The sequence below is a fragment of the Camelus ferus genome, chromosome 31 (genome assembly GCF_009834535.1).
Source record: "Camelus ferus isolate YT-003-E chromosome 31, BCGSAC_Cfer_1.0, whole genome shotgun sequence".
NCBI classification, from domain to species: Eukaryota; Metazoa; Chordata; class Mammalia; order Artiodactyla; family Camelidae; genus Camelus; species Camelus ferus.
The window spans coordinates 18909555-18929640 of record NC_045726.1 but is presented as its reverse complement, the minus strand read 5'-3'; the positions used below and the strand labels follow the sequence as shown (position 1 = coordinate 18929640).

The following is a 20086-nucleotide window of genomic DNA, read 5'->3' as shown; positions in this document are numbered from 1 at the left end:
TATATAATTCCATTTACATGCAATATCCAGAATAGGTAAATTCACAAAGACAGGAGATAAATTAGTGGTTGCCCAGGGGAGAGGGAATGGAGAGTGATTGCTTGAAGATACGGGGCTTTGGGGGTTATGAATATATTTTAAACTGCAGTGAAGGTTGCACTCTGTGCATTCAGTAAGACCATTTAATTGTACATTTTAGTTGGGTAAACTGCATGTTATGTGAATTACATCTCAAATATTTTTTAAGGAATGCTGTACAGAGCTCTTAGGGTGTCTCTAAATGTCATGTTGGGTATTTCTCCTTCATCATTCCGTGCTCGAAAGGCCAGACCTCCTAACTCAAAAACACAACAGCATCTTTTCCAAAAAGTGTCCAATCAAGTTTATCTAAACCTAAACAAGTATCATGAGACAAATGAGAAGAATGCTTTATCACACATGCTCTTAATTTCTGGGAACACGCGCTTGGAACAACGTATGTTCCTTCCTTTGAGGCTCGGATGACTGACCACGTGGCCTCATCCTGTTTCTCAACTGGGCGGACGTTCTGGCACCAAGGGTCCAACCTCTGCACAGCTTTCATTCGTGGAAACCGGTTGTTCCTTTTTGTTGTTGTATTTGTGTTTCATTTTTTTCAGGCATCATTCATGTCTTGTTAAGCATGATATCTTTGGCACGTCACAGTACCTAGAAACTCAGTAGGCACTCAATAAATATGTGTTAAATGACTGAGGCCCGAGGGCAGGGCATCTGTGACTATAAATTGCAGGCTGTTTTTATTTCTACACTTTTGGCACAAGGACTACAAAACAAAATGGCAGCATCTTGTCAGGATGTCCACGCCAGGGAAATTTATTGTTTAATTTTAGTGGACTTTCTTTTCTTTTTTTTTTTTTTTTTACTTCTTTTTAAATCATGTTGGTATTTCGCTGTTACTACACGCTGCGATGGTTTTGGAGTGGGATTTGCCAGAGTGGTGTTGTCGCCATTCAAGAGCTCCTGTTCCCATCACCACGATGTTTCCTTCAGTTGAGCTTAATATTGTTCTCCATCTCCAGATACAGGGACCGCAGATACATAAATCACACAGAATAGCTCACCAATACACAAATATGTATAGTTACGCAAAATACGTAAAACGCTTTATGAAGGAGCCTTTTACAGTTATCGTTATAAAAGTTGTGAAATAATGTTACTCACTGTAACGTGGAAACTTTTGGTGCGTTATTTAGTGGGTTATTGAGCCTGGAAACTCACTACTTTGGGGAGTTTTCTCCTGTAGGTGGATGGACTTGGTCACTGACAACTCGTTCTGTGCCTCTGACTCTGAATCCCCTGTGTGCAAGGTGCAAAATTTATGAGACTAAAGCACAGTTGAACACAGTGTAAATGCTCATGAACACAGAAAAACCCCACTGTTTTGGTATAACGTGGTCCAGAGAATCGGATCACCTGAAGGGTGGGGGTCACATTTCTGATGAGTCAAACTGTATCAGAAGTATTGCTACATTTAGGAAATGAAAGATTAAAACAGATACATGGAGCCCTCCAGCATTTATGCACTCACGTTAATAACATGCTCTGAGAGATAAGAGCCACGTACCTACGTTAAAAAACACCTGGTGTTGGGACATGTTCAAATGAATCTTCTATCCTACCTTATGCCTTTGTTTGCTTGACAGCCAGGTATGAGAAACCAGGTAATTTAAATTTTTTTCTACCGAAAATGAACTGCTCTTTGGCTCAGTTTAGATGCCGTATGAGTAACTTGCACATTTGTCACGCGTTCTCCTGCCTGAGTGTGACGTGGGCTCTGGGGCTGCAGACGCTGTCTGCTGGAGCGGAAATGAAGAGCCACCTGAGGCTCAGTGTTGGGTTCACTCTAGGATAAAAAACCCTAACAGGTGGGAGGGGGGCTGCATAGCTCAAGTGGTAGAGTGCATGCTTAGCATGCAGGAGGTCCTGGGTTCAATCCCTACTACCTCCTCCAAAAGTAAATAAACCTAATTACCCACCCCACCTCCACCAAAATAAAATAATCAAACAATTAAAAAAAAAAGCTCGACAAGTAGTGACATTATTATGTTAAAACCAAATTGAGACTAAAAGAGAGGGAAGTCTTTTGCCAAATTGAATGAAAAAAACTATGTGATCAAGGATGTGGTAATGATAGTTTTGCAGTAATTGTCCCAGACCAAGGGCAAGCTAAACAGCACAGCAGTTTTCACGCCTTGTAGCGGTGGGGTTGCTATTTAACTTACATTCCACTGGTCTTTAGTGCATTATTTAAACTAGAATGTGAATTTCATTGTTCTTGTGCCTGTTTCCTGGGGCAGCACATACCTTGTGTATGAAGGACCAGGAGAGATGATTAAACGGGAGAGTGTGACTCAGCAGGATGGGCGGGTCTTCCAGGGGCTGCCGGTAGGTGAGGGTCCTTGAGCCCCGCATTCATTAAGTGTGACGGTCTTAGAGGATGGGCCATTCAGAAATCACAAAGGGAGTGGTTCTCCTTCCAGTAAGAGTGAAGCAAAGGGAAGGAATTTACCTCCTGCCTCACCCAACGGAGAAACAGACCAAACACAGGAAGCAGCTAAGGACCGCTGCTTGCCCACAGAGCAGGGGGGGGGTGCCCGATGAAGCCCAGCAGTGGCAGGCCCCCGGGCTAAGGAGACACAGCTCAGAGCTGGGGGAGGCCAAGGCAGGCTGCCCTTCCCGGGCAGAGTGCCCCCGAGGAGCGGTCTCCCCAGAGAGCTCCAGGAGTCCGTCTGCAGACACTCACCTGGGTTCTGACAAGGGTGCGTGTGCGAGGAGGCAGGCCAGCGAAGGATTGTCAGAAGGGATCAGGGGACCAATCCTCAGTCCCACATAGTCCAGGAATAATTCATGGAAAGATTGTCAAGAAATGGGGTGTTGAGGAAAGCAGCTGAAAGGGCGTTGTCTCAGCAGAAGGGCAAATCAGCCCTAGAGTAAAGATCAAGTCCCTGAGGGATCAGACTGTTTCCACGTGCCTTTGGTATGTTCCAGAATAAAGGCTAATAGCACAAAACAAACTTGTGGTTCCCAGGGGGAAGGGGGTGGGAAGGGATAAACTGAGAGTTTGAGGTTTGCAGATACTAACTAATATATATAAAATAAACAGCGAGTTCATACTGTACAGCACAGGGAACAGTATTCAATATCTTCTAGAAACTTGTAGGGAAAAAGAATACAAAAACAGATATATGTACGTTCATGTGTGACTGAAGCATTGTGCTGTGCACCAGAAATCAACACAACATTGTAAACTGACTATACCTCAATAAATACATATACACAAAAAAGGAAACAATTCAATTTTATAGTTGAAAAAAATTTCCTGCCCCCAAGAACATATTTACCACATTTATCATGCAATTGAAAAATTACCAGATATGCAAAGAACTAGGATATAATATAACATAACTCATGATTAGTAGAAAAATCAGTCCGTAGAGACAGACCCGGAAATGACGCCAGTGATAGAGTTAGCAGACAAAGGGTGTTAGAGTAGCTGTTGCGCATGTGCCCCAAATGTTCAGGAAGGCAGAGAAGAGCTTACGTGTGAAAGGGATGTGAAAAAGATCTGACTGTACTTCAATTTAAGAAAGAGCTGTGGAACATATGAAAAAAAGACACAAATAGAACTTCAAGAAATAAAAAATACAGTATCTGAGACAAAAATTACACGGGAGAGAATCGACAGCATGTCAGACGGCAGCCAAGGAAGGACAAGTGAACTTGAAGGCCCAGTCATGGAAACCATCCAGAACGAAACGGAGCCTCGGTGAGCCGTGAGACCACAGGAGCGGCCTAACATTTTTGTTCCTTGAGTCCCAGAAGTATGGGGGGAGGGGATTTGATGGAAAACGCTAAGCCCACAGAGCAAACAAGCAAACAAGAACAAAAGACAAAACTCAACAACCTCAAGGAAAAGGAACATGAGGGGAATTACTCCGAGGCATCTCATAGGAAGGTCGCTTAAAGTGAGAGACAAGGAAAACCTCTGTGGCATCTGGAAGACAAAGGGCACATTCAGGACAGAGACATGGGGACGGCAGGGAGAACTGGCCGGTGGGCACAGGACCCTCTGCCTGGAATGCTTGTGTGGCCTTCGTTTCTCCTCCTGGTCCGGCTCACAAATCAGCTCCTGTGAGGAACTCCTGATTGTCAAGGTCTGTTTCACGGATGTGGCAGGTGAGGAAGGATATGGCCCTCCCCCCTCACTCTGCGTGTCTGTCTCTGCCAAGGGTCTTTGAAGAGGTTTGTGTCTGGAAGGAGTAGAGGAGGAAAGATCTGTCCTGGCTGGATTTATGACCACCAGCAAAGTAACAGAACCAAAGGTACATGTGGGGCCAAATGATGTCCTCTCAAGTGCAGAGACCCCCTCCCTGGGCTCTGAGATGCCTGCCTGTGATCCCCCAGCAGATGAAGCACATTCTTTACTGGGTGTGGTCCCCCAGCAAACTGGTAGCCCCGGGTAATGCCTAATCTCACAGTAGCTCAGGCTGGCTCATTTCCGCCCACCTCGTCAGAGACGTAAGCCCCAGCACCCCTCAGGAACCCTGAACACCTTACCTCGCCTGCAGCCAATCAGGGGCTTGTGCGCAACCCAATCAGGCGCCTCGTGGCCCGACCTTATAAAGACCCTAACAACCGGCCCCAGTGCGCACACAGACACCTCTTGCCTGCGTGACCCACTGTTGCCTGCAGCAGTGCATCGCTGACCCCCTAGTAAACTCCCTCACTATTCTCCTTCCTCTCTGCTAAGTTACTTCACCAGTCTGCATCGCCGAGCCCCAGCCCATGGCGGCTCACCCACTGCGTTGTGTCCACCACAGTATACAGATTCACTAATTTTTAATATTACATGAATGAGGGGATCACAGGGGGAAAATGTGAATAACACCCGAAATGGTGGTGAGATTTGAGAGCTTATAGACTGTCTTTATAGGGGAAAGGCAGCATTTTAGTGGAGATTAAATTATTTTTAGAAAGAAAACAAAACAGATTGGAAGGTATGGTAATTTGGGATAGTCTGTCTGGGTGCGGTGGCAACTTCCAGTCTTCTCTCCTGTGATGAAGCCACCCTTCCCTGCTGGGTGAAACTCCTGGGAGGGGGTGGGTGACAGGTGAGTTCTTTTTGGAAGCTTTGTCTTCAGGCAGATAAAGAGTTCAGGGAAAGCCTCTCCTGCAATTTGCTTTTTGTCAAGTGCCTTCAGATCAAAATAACCAATATACTAAAGAGGCATATGTTGAAGTGATGCTCCTGAATTCTTTCAAGGGACCTTAGAATTATGGATGTAGATTTAGACAGAGCCTTTGAAAATACAGGATCCAAGTAATGCCACCTAAATATCTCAAGAGCCACAAAAAGACAAAAATCCTAAATACAAGAGGTTAGGTAGCATCTTAAGGGAGAAGCTGCAGAGTGTCTGATGGGAGGTTTAGGTAATGTGTAACTGCTACCAAACGCAGGTCCCTGTGCCAGTGCACAGCGAGGCCAAGCAAGCTGACATGTCGGAGTCTAGGACAGAGAAAGGTTTACTGCAGGGCCGAGCGAGGAGAACGGGTGGCTCATGCTCAGAAGACCTGAACTGCCTGGTGGCTTTCAGGGAGAAGTTTCTAGAAGCAAAATTTGCAGTGAGGGCCGCAGCGTGTGTGACTGTCTTCTAACTGGCTGGCGGTGAGGTGACAGGGCAGTGTTCCAGGAATTCTGGGCTCAGCCAGAATCTGCCATCCTCCACCGGGGTGTTCCTGCAGCAGAACTCAAAGGTGTTATGATGTGTGTTCCTTGAGGAGGAACCAGGACCCTGCCGAGGCTGCACTGTTGTCTGACTGTTCCTCCCTGGTTTCTGCATTTCCCCTCTTCCCTGATTAGCAAATGCTTGACTCTGCCGTTTGGAACTCAGGGAAGGTCTGAGAGGCTGAGTAAAGCCTATTTCCAACAAAAGAAATGGGGGACACAGAAAGGATTTGTATCAGGGAGGGTCCCACTGGGTCCTGCCCTGTTTCAACTACTTGGGAAATTTTTGTTCCCTAATCAAACAATTAAGTACTTACAAAGGAAATTTTATATATATAATTATCTATCTATCTATCTATCTATCTATCTATCTATCTATCTATCTATCTATCTATCAATTATCTATCTATCTATCCTGTCTGTCTATCTATCTATCTATCTATCTATCTATCTATCTATCTATCTATCTATCTATCTATCAATTATCTATCCTGTCTGTCTATCTATCTATCTATCTATCTATCTATCTATCTATCTATCTATGTCTGTGTCTATAGAGAGACAGTGTGTGTTTTAAATTGAAATATAGTCGGTGGAAATCAAATATATTGTTCAATGTTTAAGGAGACTTAAGGTGTATAAAAGCCCCTCCTTAAAATTTACTTAAAGACTTGCTAGATATATAAATAGAATAAGAATCGTAAGTTTGACTTAAAGAAGAACTAGGTTTTTACAGGTTTAGAATTCACTAATTTTATTTATTTATTTGTTTACTTTTATGTTCCCCTCACCTGCAGCTCTTTGCACAGCCTGGGACAGGCAGGGCAAGCAGGAGACCCTAAACACCTTCCAACGGACCTGTCACCTGGCTGACGCCTGTGTCAGGTTAAAGAGATGATGGCCTTTGCCTGAGGGCCCTAGAATTCACTCATTTTAAGTCTGTAACTTCGATGAAGCAAATATCTATTTAAAAAACAAAGTCTGCCCCACAAAGTGGTTGAAGTAGGTACAAAGAACTACTCTGAAGGATATCCAAAAATGTGCTTCAAAAAGAAGGAGCTTTTCCGATAGAAGAAGTACTCTGCAGGGAGTAGGAGCCGTCCCTGAGCAGTGAAGTCAGGGGTGGAGCTCATCTCAGACATTTCGGCATTCCTTGTGCCTTTACAGCCGGTATGCATCAGTTTTCTAATAAGGAAGGGTTTTAACAGAACAAAAGCCTTCATCTTTCCTTTCTTCCCAAGGGCGACCTGTAACGCTGATCGACTTAAAAAAGCCGCACAATGTGAGAGCTGTGAATTGAGTTTACTTATGGTCTTGCTGAGAACTGCAGACCAGGAGACAGTCTCTCAGATAGCTCTGAGAAACTGCTCTGAAGAGAGGAGGCAGGATATATGAGGTTTTTTGCTAGGAAAAAAAAAAAAAAAATATATATATATATATATATATATGAACATCAAAGATTACTGTTAATCAGAAAGAACAGACATTTCAAATTAATGCTTTCAGTGGTTTTCTACATATGGAAAAAGTCAAGCATCTGCAGTCGCTGAAAATTCCCCTTGGATGTGTCTCCTACCTGCCGAGGCATCCAGAGCACAGGCCTCCTGTTCCTCCCCACCCAGGACGCCCCCCAAGTGCTCTGCCAGTGGCAACTGCTGTGGCTGATGGCTTGATCCTTGCAGAACTGTGACCATTGCCGAGAGATCGGCCCCGTCCCTGACGAGCCAAATAACTCAGAGACCGGGTGCTGGAGCGTAGAAGAAAAGAGGCAGCTTGATTGCTTTGCCAGGCAAAGGGGACTCACAGCAGGCTGGTGCCTTCAGAACTGTGAACTCGTCTTGGGGGTGGGACTTAGTGATTATATAGACGAATGGATTAGAGCATGAAAGATGGTAACAGGTGGGAGGGTAAAAGGCGCTTGTGATCAACAGGGGTCGCTGATGAACCTCCCCCTAAACCTGGGTAAGTCGGTCTGGGAGCCTGGGACCTCCCGGGGGCTGGAAGGCCATCTGCCCGCGACCTCCTTTGTCTGGTCAGACCCATCCGGCGCTACCGAGGAGCTCTGGGCGTCTGGTCACTCTCCTGAGGCTATTGTCCCGTGGCTCCCTTCCTGGGGAATGACTCGGACACCGAACATGATTGTAATTATCAGAGGAAGGTCAGATCAAACAGTAGTACCACCAACATTAGCGTTAACATGGGCCTGGGGCTGGGAGCAGTGTCCGGTCAGTCAGGTTTGCGGGTCGTTCTAACAGCAAGCAGTGAGCATAAAGCCAAACGTGTGTTAGCCTAAGAGCGGCCATTTTATTAATTCTCCTTCAGGATGGCAGGCAACATTTTTCTTTATCCTCAGAAGTCCAGCTCTTCCTCTGCAGTCATGGGGGAGGGTTTTGGAGTGCACTGAGGAGCCCGCTGATCGCCTGGAACATAAGAGGTGAACGAGGGTAATTATGGAATGATTTGCCTTTTACTGCTCTAAGAAGAGCTTCCAGGGGCCAGCTGACGTTTGTCCTTGAGAACTAGAAATCAGCTCTCCTGGATTAAAAATTCTTCCTCTTGGCTTTCACTGCCCACTAGCACATTATCATTAGCACAGAGTCGCTGCAAGCACTCTAGCTGGGAGAACTTATATTAAATTTAATTGACTTCCCAGGCAGAGAGAAAAAGCTGTGCTTCACCAGTTTTTCACGTATAGATTAGTAGGAGTATAAATGGACACACACTCACACATAGGGGTGCATGCTCAAACGGTTTTCAGCTTTGAGATCAAATATGTTTGGAATTTATCTGTTTCGAATATTCCAACTCTCCTTCCTCACAGGAGAGTTTGATACTGAGCAGGGCCCTGTGGGCCCCCCACCCCCAACCCCTGCCTCTTATTTTAGAAAAGCTGAACGCTCCCAGGCCTCCCCGAGTCACAGAAGAGCCGACTCAACCCGTTGATTAGGACAAGCCTGCCGGCATTGGGGAATGGCAGTGACTCTGACCACCTAGCTCAGTGACTGACTGAGATTACTCCTTCACCCCCTTTAAAACTTACATGGCTGAACAGAATCTTTGGAGATTTGGAGGGGGGGATGCTGGGTCCACCAGATTGCAGGCATTCTGATTTAAAGCAACTTTCCTTTTTGTTACCAAGGCTGTTGCCCCCAGGATCATACCCCTGACCCTCCCTTGAATAGAATTACTTTTATCTAAGTCTCAGGAGGCAGTTGCAATGAGAAAAAACAAACTGGTTAGAACCAACAGAGACCAAGATGGTGGAGGACCAGACTTCCAGGGGACCTTGAGCCTCATTATACGCTCATTGTAACATATTAGCGTGCTAAATGACACACCCACCAGTGCCACGACAGTTGACGACTGCCATGACAACAACTGGAAAATCCTGTACAAAGGCTGAAAATCCTGTACAAGGACTGCCCGGCTCCATCACTCCTAGAAAGAGGACATGATGGTAGAAGCCTCCCATAAAAGTCCAGGTGGTCCGACCGGGGCCAGAGCTGTCTCTACCAGCCATCTTGGCTGACGGCTCTCTGATTGAGTGTTTCCTTTCCCTGCTAGAGCACTTCCCTTCCTTTTCCTCTTTTGAGAAATAAAAGCAGTTTTCGCTCTGTCCCTCTGCCTCAGCTGCAAATTCTTTCCAGCTGGCAGGCAAGGACCCACGCTTTGGTAAGCCTTCTAATTTAGGGGTCTCACTATCCACTAACAAGCTGATCAGAAAAGACTAAAGAAAACAAAATTCTTGGCTTTTGATTTACAAACTAGGCTTCTGAGGTCTCAGGCAGAGATTTTAGTTTGAGACCAAACTTGAGCAGCGTGCAAGCTGACACTCAAATGTCAAATCCCTAGGGACTCACAGATTTGGGGGATACCCACAGAATAGATGATCCTGGCCCCGCCCTGCCCTCCTCCTCCCAGGAAACTGGTGTTGCTATAAAAGGTGGAAGGCCTGGGGGTCAGGGCTTGGGACAGATCATTCCTGGTGGGGGGAGCCTTTCTGCCCCTACGGTGCCAATGCTGGGCAGCTAGCATCTTAGCTGAGTTCTCCATTGGTGCTTGTTCTGTCCTGGCCGTAGGCTGCACCTGGGGGGTTGTCCTGGATGTGTGTTACCTGCCAGAACGCCAGTAGTCACTGCAGGTGCCCCGGGCTTTGCTTGGCCCTCTGAATCATTCTCACACCCAGACGAGGTGTGGAGAGGCCCAGCACTTTTCACACATACCCACACTGAAATTCCTAGATGACCCAGTCTTGAAGGCAAGTTGCGACAATAACCACCACCCAGGGCCACTGCTCGCAAGTATGTGGCCTCACAGATTTAATCACTCTCATGCATGCTAATTATTTCTAGTTTTCAGATCAAAGTGAGCTTTTATGCCTTAATGCCCTTAAGGCAAGTCTGGCTAGGGGACTAGGAGTTGGATTCTTCACTATAGCCCCCTAAGCAAGGTGTACACCCTGGGAGCGAGGACAGTCACTCACACACACACACACACACACACACACACACACACACACACACTCACATACACAGAGACACACCCAGAACTGGTGACTCTCAGGAAGGCTTGTCTTTGATTTCTAGGGAAGTCATCTGTGGATGATAGAATATTTAAACATGTTAGAGGAAGAAAATGGAAGACTTTGACTATTTGACAATGTAAGCCACATTAAAACATGAGAAAATATTTAAAGACAAAGTCAAATTTATCTTTTCCAATGCTTAAGGCTATATTCCATAATTTTAAGTTTTTCTTTTTCAATGCTTTAAAGGCTATATTCCATAATTTTAATAAGGTTTTAAAGAAGAAAAGAATGTTTCTGAACATGAGAGGGAAAAATGCATTATCTCAGTATAGAGAAGACCTTTCTAAACATAGTACACTAAAGAAGCAACATAAGCAAACAGTGACAAACATTTATATAAAATTTTTAAACTGTGAAAATCAATAAAGAGAAACTTCACTAAAATCGAGTGGTGGGGGGGCAGAAGGACGCGCTCTCACACGTGGACCACGCCACGTCAGTGAAGACCCCAGCAGGAAGAGAAGTGCCTTCCATCTCCTGCTGGAGAGACTCTTACCACCAGCAAGAGGAAGACAGATTTTCTTGCCTGGCCACAGTGCAGGCAATGAGAGAATGTCACAACTTAGCCAATGAAAAGCCAGTGCACTTCGAATTCCCAGTTTCCTCCAGTGAACTTTTAATTTATAATAACCCCTCCCAACTTCCCCTTCTCAGCAGAGAGCTTCCTCTCCTTTGCTTTGCTGGACTTGCATGGTGTTTGCCACGGTTGCATGTCTTGAATTGCAACTGTTTGCGGCTCCCACATAAACTTGCTTTGCTGGTGAAACACCTAGCTGTTTTATTGTTTGGGGTTAACAAAACCTTTGCAGGAAAAACATACCACAAACAAAATAAAAGCCCAAATAAAAAATGGGTAAAAAGTTTGCTGCACATATTACAAAAGGCTAGTATTCAATGTGCAAAGAGTTCCTACAAAGAAAGAAGTGAAATAAAACAAAAATCCAAATAGAAGAATTGACCAAAGACATAGACAACTGACAAGAAATAAGTATCAAATGACTTTTTGGGTTTTGTTTTTGAACAGCTTTTTTTGAGCTATATTTCATGCACTAGAGAAGTCACCCATTAAAAATGTAAAATTCAGTTGCTTTTAGTATGTTCCCCTAGTTATGAACATATCATCATAATCAGTTTTAGAACATTTTCGTATCACCCCCAACGGAAGCTCCACACCCCTTAGCCATCACCCCTCAATCTTCCTATCCCCCAGTCCCAGGCAACAACTAAGCCACTTTCTGTCTCTATAGATTTGCCAGTTTGGGACATTTAACATATATGGAGTCATGCAACACGTGGCCCTCCTGCTGGTTGATGATACTGAACATCTTTCCATGTGCTTCTTGGCCATTTGTTTATCTTACTGGGAGAACTGGTCATATCCTTGGTCCATTTTCAGTTGGGCTGTTTGTTATTTTACTTTTGTCCTGTAAGTTCTTCATGTACTCTTGCACAAGCCCCTTTTCAGATGTGAGATCTACAGATGCTCTCTCCCATTCTGTGGAGAAAATTGCCTTTGCTCTCTCTTAGAGGTGTTCTCTGAGGCTCAGGAGTGTTCATTCTGGTGCTCGCCGGTTTACCTGTTCGGGTGCTGTTGCTTGTACTGGTGTTAGAATTATAAACCATTGGCTAATTCAAGGTCACAAAGATTTACACCTATATTTTCTTCTAAGCATCTTATTTTTCTTATATTTAGGTCTTTGATACTTTTGAGTTAGTATTTATGCCTGCTGTGAGATGGAGATCCAACTTCATTCTTTTACATGTGGATACACATTTGTCTGAGACCCATTTGTTGAAAAGACTGGCACTCTATTGAATTGTCTTGGTACCTTCGAATGTGGAAAATCAGTTGATTGTAAATGTGAGGGCTTATTTCTGGACTCAATTCTGTTCCATCTATCTATATATCTGCTCTTATCTAAGTACCATATTGTCTTAATTACTGTAGCGTTTGTAAGTTTTAAAAATGAGAAGTGTGATTCCTCAAAGTTTATGCTTCTTTCAGTACTGTTTTAGCTATTCTGGATCCCTTAAATTTGTATACAAATTTTAGGATGAGTTTGTCAAATTCTGCAAAAAAAAAAAAAAAAAAAAAAGTCATCTGGGATTTTTGACCAGGATTGCAGTGAATTTTTAGGTCCATTTGGAGAGCATTGCCATCTATAAATATTTTCTTACAGTTTGTGAACATGGGACACTTTCAAACTTTCTTTCTTTCTTTCCACACAGTTTGGTAACTTTCAGAGTGTAAGCTTTGTACTTCTTTTCTTAAATTTATTCCTATTTTATTCTTTTGAAATCTGGTATTAAAGGAACGGTTTCCTTACTTTCACTTTTGGTCTGCTTAGTGCTACTGTATAGAAATGCAATTGATTTTTGTGTATTGATTTTATATTCTGCAACCTTGAACTTTTTGCTTCTAATAGTTTTTAGTGGATTCCTTAGGATCAAATGACTTTTAAATATATGAAAAGAGACCAACCTCTCTTGTAATGAGATAAATGCAAATAAAAATGGGAGGGAAGGGTATAGCTCATTGGTAGAGCACATGCTTAGCATGTACAAGGTCCTGGGTTCAATCCCCAGTACCTCCACTAAAAGAAATAAATAAACCTAATTACCTCCCCTCAAAACAAAAAAACTCAAAAAAAAAAAGTATCATGGGATATGGTTTTATGTGATATCTATTAACACAGATATTCACCAACTCCACTTCCAGGAACATATCAACAGCAGCTATCTCCCAGTTTGTATACAGTATCCCTAGGGATGCATAAAGAACATTAAAGGAATACGTGGTATGCAAACATGTCACTGTTTAATTCCATTGATAGAAAGTTCAAAAACAGGAAAACTAATCTTTGAGAGACATCAGCATAATCATATCAACATCATTACCATTTAATAAAAAATTTTCAGGACGTTTCTTTAAATGAGGAGGACTTCCTCCTTTTCAGCCTAACAGTAATGTCACCAACATCCCCCTCCTCAAGAAAATAGCACTCCTCTGTTATCAAGTATCCAGTCTGCTTGATGTTTAAAACTTATTTTTATGCTATCCTTTTCATAAGCACAGCGTCCAGTTCAAATCTTGTCCCCAGGTTATCACAGTACCCTTCTACGTGGCCGCCTATGTTTCATTATTCCCACTCTGCATTCTCTAGACGGCATCGGGTCGATTCAACAAAGTTATCCTACAAACCTGACTGAACAGCTTCGACTGTTTTCTGTATAGAATTTATGCTGCTTGTTGACATAATCCTGTGAGTAGGTAAGGAGCGTTAAATTGCCCAGTATCCTGGCATTTGAGGTCCTTCACAAGCCCTCTGTTCTAATACGTTCACCTGATCCAGGATTCCCAGACAATTCACAAACTCATTTATAATAAACAGTTGTTGAAGCCTTGTGGTCCTCTAGGAGGTATATTGATAAAGAAAACCGATCTTGTCTCTGGCCTCTGGACCTAATAATGGAGTGGGGAACAGACAATACACCACTAGACAAGTCAATTACAAAAGAGAATCAGTGCTACAAAGAATAATGAACAAGTCACTAAAAGAGAACAGAGAAGGCAGTCTACTTGTGCAGATGGTCAGGAAAGGCTTCTCTGAGGAGGTGACATTTAAAAACACGTATTTGCCTGCTGTGTTGAGAATGACCTGGAGGGAGGCGGGAGAGAGCCAGGGGAGGAGGCTGCATAGCTGACCAGATGGCTCAACCCTGCTCCTGCTGTTTTTCTTGGTGCCATTCATTCAGTAAATATTTCCCTAGCACCATGTGACGTTCCCTTCATGAACTGTAAACAGTCTTGTGTATGCAGACGTAGTGTCCCCTCCATAGACTAATGCAGCACCTTGTGCTTAGTGGGGTCCATTTTATGATTTTCCTGAGGTTGCAGGAGCAAGTTTAGGCCAAAAATTAAGAGCAGAGAGAGTGTCTTCTGAGAGAAAGGATTCCTGAGAAGAAAGCAGTCCTACTTGGCTCTCCTGTTCCTGCTGCTGCCAGACTTCCAAGGAGAGAAGGCAGGAGTAGTCCAGCCCCCCTTCCTGTTAGGAAGAAGCTCTGGTGTGGGGTCTTCCTGGTCTGAGGCTTCCCGGGAGGCAAGGTGGCCAGGCCTCTCCACTCAGAATGGGAAAGGAAGGGACTCAACTTTCTGGTGGAGGCTGATGAGACCCAGGGTGGACTGTCCCCAAATATGCCACAATGGCATACTGATTATTCTGAATTAAAGTTACTCAAGAAACGGCAAATCCAAGAGGGACACTCTGAACTTCCCCTCTGTCTCCCTGCAAACAGGAAATAAATCTCCTACATGAAATTTACCTTTCCTGTACCGGAAGGTAAAGCAATCCTTATTCCTGGAGACAGAGAAATCAGGCTGAGAAATCTATATGAACAAACTGTTACCGAGTCCAAACTCGTTCTGCTCACCGCACGACAGGACAATAAATCAGGAGACGAGGTGCTGGGGGGCAAGGAATAGCGACTTTATTCAGAAAGCTGGCAGACCGAGAAGATGGCAGACTAACGTCTTGGAGAACCATCTTACTCAACTCAGGATACGGGCTCCTTCTATACCAAAAAGGAGAGAGGGTACGGTTGGTTGTTGCAAGCTTCTTAGTGCAGGAATTCTTCGTTCTTATAGCTGTCCACGTGGGTCAGGTCATGGTGCCCCTGTAAAACCGCCAACAGAACAAACGTTATTTTTCTATTCTGCAACTTGTTATCTTTATATAAGTGTAAAAGTGTTAATATCCTTAAAGGTCAGAGCCTTGAGAATAGGCTCTCCTGTATTCCAGGCTAAAGGCAACATTCTTTTACAAAAGGTGCAGAGCGAGCAGAACTAAGCCTAGAAAACAGGGCACAGGGTTAGAGCCAAAGGAACAGATCTAATATGGAGTCAGATTTGTTCTTTTCTGTTATAAACCCTTGCAACTTTTGAAATTTATTATCCCAAGTCCAAATTCCGTCTACATTCTTCACTAATTGAGCACCCGAAACCTAAGTTTGTCTTGTCAATTCCTCACAAATTTATTGTTTGTCTAAAAAGTATAAAATCTGCCTGCTTCAGCCCCTTCATAGGTCCCATTTCTGAGACCTCCATGTGTGTAAATTAAAATTTGTTTTCTCCTGCTAATCTGTCTTGTGTCAATTTTATTGAGTCCAGCCACAGGGCCTCAAGAGGAGTAGAGGGGGAAATTTCCCCCTCCCCACAAGGTGAACACTAGAGAGGGCGCAGCTGGGGGTGGGTGGTGGGCTGGGGGTCAGAGGCCGGTGTTGGACCCAGGCCTGGGTGTGGCTCCTCTAGATCCTGCCCTAGCACCTCTGGCAAACCCGGGGTTTTTTTCCCCAATAGGTTACTTCCCCTGGAAGAGTAACTTCCGCATTGAAGTTGTGAAACAAACTTGGGGAAGCTGTCTGTAAACCACAACCGGTCTTCTGTAGCATCTTCAATGAACCCCTTCTCTCGCCAGACTCTAGTCTAGGCAGTGGAGACATAGCAGAGAATAGAAACAAAGCTGTGCCCCTCAGGAGTTCATAAGGAGACACGATGTGACAGAGGGTGATGAGAGGCTTGGTGAATCCATCCTCACCCATCCCAGCCTCCTGTAGTGCCAAGTGGGGGTGAAAACCTGGAGAGGTGCCAGGCAGAGCTGACCCTGGCCCTTCCCCAGCATTCCTTACCCATTCCTCTCTTTTCGGTCCCACTTCTGGCCACCCAGGCAGGTTTGGCCACCTCTGCCCTGGATGACAGCCCTAGACCTCATGCTTCTCCCAGTAAAGGATGTACACCAACATGGTCAAATGGTCAACATGGTCAGTCAGAGATCTGGCCCCAGGGCCTCACCAGCCAGCAGAGCCAGCTACCTCTGTCCCAGTGAGACAGCCATCTCCTCAGGATTCACACATTAGGGTTGCCCAACCGGCAGAGTCATAACCTACAGCCAGGTGGGAGTGGGAGAGCCAGCATGAGCCACAGTCATAATGAGGGCCAACTTGTTACACTTGTAAAGAGCCTTGATGGCCCCCAGTTCAAAGACCTCTGTCCCCACTGCCTGAAGGCAGCAGGCTATCAGACCAATTGGGGGTTGACCCAGTTAACCCTGGGGAGAGAGCATCATTACTTATAACCTTACCTACAACCTTACTTACAAGGTGACTGTTAGCCTGTAAGGCTCATCCACCTAGAGGTTAAGGTCAAAGAATTATCCCTGTGCATTGGGTATATACTGGATACTGAATACGTTTGGCTATGTTGAATAACTGAATAATTCTATAATAAATACAACTAATTTTAAAAAGCTCCTGAGGGTCATTTTGCAATGATCCACATCAATGTCAGTGGGGGTGAATATACCAAGGTTTACTGTGGGTTCATCTCTGGGCAGAAATTCTCTTCTCAAGTAGAATCCCTGGGACCCAGAATTAAAAAGAGACATAGGCCTTGTATAAGTTGAAACTTTTAACATGCCAGTTTATATTTGCCCGCAATAAAGTTCTTGCAGGAGGAAAAATATACGTAGGCCCTTCTGACCTAACCTCCAGAATTCCAGAAGTTGGAAAACTGTAAAGAAATGAACTATGTAAGTTTCTGGAAATGCGTGGTTGGCAAATTGGAAGAGAGTAGAGGCTGCCTGGGAAGTTGAAGCAATGTGGCTTACTTAGCATCCTAAAAATTAATGAAATAATTGTATTCCACTTTTATTCCACTTTTCCAAACTGTTATTTTGAAAAATTTCACTTTTCCATAAAAGTTGAAAAAATTGCCCATCACATATACCTGTCAGCTAGATTCACCACTTAATATTTTGCTACACTTGCTTTATCTGTATGCAAAATACATGTTTCTGAGCTACCAGGACTCTTGACTTAATTTATCACACATCTCCTAAGAACGAGGACATTCTCAAACATAGTCATCATCACAGTGAAACATTTAACTAACTCAATTAATTCTCTAATATATATTCCCCATACAAAGTTCTCCAATTATCTCCCAAATCTCTTTTTCAGTTTCCTTCCTTCAACCTGGTGTCGGATCAAGCGTCATGCGATGGATATGTTTGTCCTCCTATGTTTGGACTGACTCCTAGCTTTCCTGTGTTTTTTTCTTTTCTTTCTTTTTTTTTTTTTTTTTTTTTTGGCAGGGGAGGGAGGTAATTAGGTCTATGTATTTATTTACTTTTAGAGGAGGTACTGGGGATTGAACCCAGGACCTCGTGCATGTTAAGCATGAGCTCTGTCACTTGAGCTATACCCTCACCGCTTCCATCCGTGTTTTTCTTGATACTGATTTTTTGAAGAGTCTGGTGAAGCCGTTTTGCAAAATGTGTCTCAATCAGGATTTGTCTGATTTCTTCCCCTGTGACTAGTTTCATTTTCAACTTTTTTTGGCAGATATACACGGGTGACGTAAAACTCCATTTTTGACATTCATGATGCTAACATGCAAGGCTGCAGAAGGTGGTTGAGATGCTTCTAGTAGAAGGCCTCCTCTGGAGTGTGCCCCTTTCTGTGGCTGACCTCCACAGCCTGTGCATTCTTGATAGCTCCCAGTGACCATCACTAGAGACAACATTTGAAACAGGGGTTCTCTGGTGAGGGAGGGGGTAGGACAACCCATTAGGCTTTTTCTGGAGACATTTTTGGTTGTCATGTGGGGGAGGGGATGTGCTACTGGCATTTAGAGGGTAGAGGCCAGGGATGCTGCCAAATATCCCCCTTAAAAAAAGAATTATCTGGTCCCAAACGTCAATGGTGGCAAGGTAGAAACCCAGGGGACACCACTCAAGTGTTTCAACTAGCTAACTCCTCGGCACGTCTCTCCTTGTTTCTGAAATGCTTCACTACTGTTTGCACCATGAACACTCAACACGAACAAAAGTAACAACTTCCCAATACTTCCTAACTGGTAAGGGCGGTGACACACTTTTGTGTATCTGTATCTAAATTGGCCCTCTAGTTGGCCAGTGAACTTCTAGCGTCTGCCAAGTGTGTCATCCGAGATGAAAATTTTGTTTTAACAGCCACATATCAATCTTATTTGGAAGAAAAGGTGCCACTAATATCCCAAAGAGCATTGCTAACTAACCATTGTGCTGCAGGTTAGAGTACACGGAGTGCTTTCCAGTAATTCGTCCTGTCATTTGACCTGACAGCATTCGGGGAGGCGGTTTATTTCGAAGTGGCTGCGCTTTCGCACTCGAGGAACCACGTCCGCCTAGTGACTCGCTAGAGGACACCAGGCTGGAGGGGGGTGGAGGGGGTGGGGGAGGGAAGAACGCTGGGCTAGTGGGGGAGGGGAGGGGGCGGAGGAGGGGAGAGGAGCGGGGGAGGGTCGGGGAAAGAGGGGAGAGAAGAGAGCCAAGCTGCAGGTTGAAGGGGCCAGAGCTCCGGGGTCGGGTAGGGGGTGGGGGTTCAGATTCAAGGTTCAACCTCCTGGTACTGCACTCAAACCCGCAGGAGTCAGAACTGTTTTCGAAGCTTCCTTTATTTCCCCCTCCTCCTGCAGACAACCAACCTGTCACGCAAAGGGCATCCTGGGTGAAACAGAAGTCAAACAAGTTCACGAGTGACGTGGGAAAGCCTGGTTCATGACCTCCACGGACAGCTGGGCGAATTCTCCAGCTTGCGGTGGGGGCAGACACAGGGAGGGGGTGGTGGTCAGGCGCTGCAGAACTCCCCCTCCCCCCGCCAGGTAGGGCAGGTGAGTGGACGAGGTCTGGGTCCCGGCCGCGGTGGCGCAGTGCGGCGGCGGGGTCCGCGCGGGAAGCGGGAAGGCTCTGGGCGCTGCGTCTCCGCGGTCACGACTCAGGCAGCGGACAGCCTTGTCATTGTATCCGGCTCCAGCTGCCGGGCTGGCGTGCGCGACGCAGGTCGCCCTGCTGCTTAAATTCAAAGACAAGGAGGGCCAGTCATTGCGTGAAAGTCCTCCCACCACGCGAAAATGAAACTTCCAAGAATGCCAGACTTCCGGTGCGAGTCGCGCCGACCCCCTCCTTCGGAGGCTCAGGGCCCTGAACACCGCCCCGCCCGGCACGCACCTGGGGGCCCGCCCCACTGCCAGGCCTCGCCCCCAGGTGAGAGCCATGCTTGGCTCCGCCCCTCCGCCAGGCCCGACCCGGGAGCCAGGCCCTGCTCGGCTCTGTCCCGCCGCCAGGTGAGTGGCGTCAGGCCCCACCCTGCCATGCCACCAGGCCCGGCCCCACCACCAGGCTCTGCCTTCCTCCGTCCCGCCCCGCGGCCAGGTGAGCAGCATCAAGCCAAGTCCAGCCGCCTGGCCCCGCCCTGTCCCACTGCCAGGCCCCGCCCACCGCCCCAGGCCCCGCCCACCGCTCGCGGCATCTGCGCAGTGCGGCCCGTCGGGCCGGGGCCGGGCGGCGCGGCCGGTGTAGTCGGCGGGCTCAGTGCGCGTGCGCCTTGCGGCCGGGGGCGGGCGGCGGCGGCGGCCGCGGAACGGAGCGGGGGCGGGGCGGCGCCGTCTGGCTCGGTCGGGCCCGGGCGGGAGCGCGGCGTGGGACAGTAGGGCTCGCGGGCTGCGGACGGCGGCTTAGGTGGCCGGCAGGTGAGGCCCGTGCGCCGCGGGGGAGCGAACGCCACGAGGGGGCCGCGGGCGGGGCGCGCTGAGGGGCGGTGGCGCCCAGGGAGCAGCGGGCCGCGGCGCATTGTCCGGGAGGCGGGCGGCGCCTGCACAGCGCCCCCTGCCGGTCGGGCCGCGGGTGGGGGCCTCGGGC

At 46.4% G+C, this 20086-nt stretch overlaps 1 protein-coding gene across 5 annotated transcripts in view; it reads left to right on the top strand.

The window, feature by feature from the left end:
- Positions 1-19715: 19715 nt before the first annotated feature.
- Positions 19716-20086, top strand: part of SPIN1 (spindlin 1) — a 91868-nt gene continuing 91497 nt past the window's right edge. For 4 of the 5 annotated variants that reach the window (XR_004316422.1, XR_004316421.1, XM_032471021.1 and 1 more), the window contains exon 1: positions 19767-19917. The gene's annotated coding sequence lies outside the window, so the exon portion shown is untranslated. Of the gene's footprint in view, positions 19918-20086 lie in introns of all 5 variants that reach the window. The other variant, XM_032471020.1, reaches the window with a different exon arrangement.